The sequence below is a fragment of the Lactuca virosa genome, chromosome 1 (assembly GCF_052849685.1).
Source record: "Lactuca virosa cultivar CGN04683 chromosome 1, Lactuca_virosa_CGN04683_v6, whole genome shotgun sequence".
Taxonomy (NCBI): Eukaryota; Viridiplantae; Streptophyta; class Magnoliopsida; order Asterales; family Asteraceae; genus Lactuca; species Lactuca virosa.
Genome location: NC_136426.1, coordinates 111,582,713 through 111,584,716, shown reverse-complemented (window position 1 = coordinate 111,584,716; position 2,004 = coordinate 111,582,713). Strand labels below are relative to the sequence as shown.

Here is a 2,004-nt window from a genome sequence, read left to right as displayed (position 1 = left end):
TTGTGGATTTTTAACGATGGAAATAGCCAACATTTATAAATTCGTGAACGACTATATATATGTATGTATATACGGGTATGAGACATGTGTCACAATCAATTACATGTGGTTGATTAAATGTTCAGAAATGTACATAATATATGTATCAATTTTAAATTTAAGAGACCAAGATTTAACAAATTAACAGTTTCATATTTCGTAACATATGAGTTTGATTTATATATATGTAATACCCAATTTATATAACAAACTCATCACAAAAGAAAATAGATTATATTTATCAAGAAATGATTTGAAAAAGTCTTAAGTAAACATATATATGTATACAAGAGGAAAACAACCAATAATACATACCAAACCAAACAAATACATAAATAATTAAACTAATACATAGACAAGCACATGTATGATATGCACCTTATTATCAAAATACTCATACATGTGTGTATAACTACTACAATTAAAGGAGTATATACTTGGCCAAAATGATCTCTACAAGTTTAACCAAAATGATTTATACAAGTTAACCAAAAAATCATTTATGTTATCAACTCAAATCTTGAAGAACAAATCTTAAACAAACCCAAAATATTCCCAAAAATCATACCCATACCTCTCATAACTTGATTTAACCACATGTGCAGAAAATCATTTTTCTACATAACCACACTAGAGAAAAATCATGTTATACAAAACCACACACTATAGAAAAATCATGTTATACAAAAACACACTCTAAGCAAACATGTTATAAACTCTTCAATTGAAACTCTGAAACACCAAGCCCCGTCTTTCCTTCATCTTCTTCATTTCCATCCAAGTACACACCCCTGATGAGGGTGTTTTCGTGTCCAGTGCAAACACAAGAGCAACATCACCATCATTCGTTCTTCATTCCATTCCCTGTCCAAAATCAAACCCAAAAGCCCACCAAAAACTCCATTGATTTCAGTCAAAACAGAAGAAAAAAAAATCAAACAAACACCCCCTTTGATCGAATTTTCTGCCTGCATCATATTCCTTTGGGTTGGATGCCAAATCACAAAAACAAAAAAAAAAAATAATAATAAAATAAAATAAAAATGAAGCAAGTCGCTGCTTACCTTGCCCATCAAAGACTTCTTTTCGGTCTGCCCTCGTTACCCCTTCGCGACCGGCCAAAGACTGGAGACCCCCTTTCCCCTCGTCTTCTTTCTCTTCTGTTCCCATCGACCACAGACCTCCGAAGGTCTCGTCTTCGCTGTTACCGCTGCTTGCGACGCCCGGACTTCGCACCTCGCAACCGGTCGAGAAGAGCGCAGCTTCGCTGCTCTTCCCTCCGTCTCTTCGGCCCCGTCGACTCCCAGAGACACTCCCTTCGCGATGAATCGACCCAAAACCTCCGGATTAGCCGCCTACGAACTTCATTTTCCTTCGGTCTTCTTCGTGGTCTGCGACGAACAAGGACCCGGATGCAGAGCCGCGCCTTCGTGCTTCCTTCTCGCCATTTTTGTTCATCTACCTTCGTGTTTTTCCCTCTCGTCGCCTTCATTCATCTGTTCATCCGTTCGTATTCTCTTTTCCTTGCCCGATCAATGAATGGAATCAGGAACAAAAAGCCCTAAATTAGTTTAAGTTTGGGCCATTAATCAAAAACGGCCCCTCCATGAGATTTCCTTATACAATAAGCCCAAAATCCTTTTTAGTTTCAAGAAATGACTAAATAATCCCTGCTGCGACATTCTCTTTTAATATAAGCCTCAAACCCTAAATATTGGACCCATTTATTCAGAAAAAGCCCCACCTTTGTTATTTTTAGCAAAACAGATCCCAATATTCAAACATTAATCCTATTTGAACCATTTTAGTCCCTCCTTTATTTATTTTAACCAAAGTAGTCTTATTTTGGTTAATTAAATTACCAAACACTCCCCAATAGTTTAAATTTGTTACGAAACAGTCCCGAGAGTATTTCAATGTTCAAGAACGGTGGATTTGCGGTTTCTCACGACAAGTTTCTCAAAA

The 2,004-nt window shown here is 36.8% G+C and overlaps 1 long non-coding RNA gene across 2 annotated transcripts; it reads right to left on the bottom strand.

Moving 5' to 3' along the window:
• Positions 1-523: 523 nt before the first annotated feature.
• LOC145106199 (uncharacterized) lies at positions 524-1,561 on the bottom strand. Of its 2 annotated transcripts, none has more exons than XR_013707492.1 (2): positions 1,104-1,561; positions 524-1,007 (listed from the first exon to the last, which is right to left on the bottom strand). It is a non-coding gene; the product is annotated as an uncharacterized LOC145106199 (long non-coding RNA). The 2 variants fall into 2 exon arrangements; XR_013707493.1 differs by having other exon boundaries at positions 524-903.
• Positions 1,562-2,004: the final 443 nt, after the last annotated feature.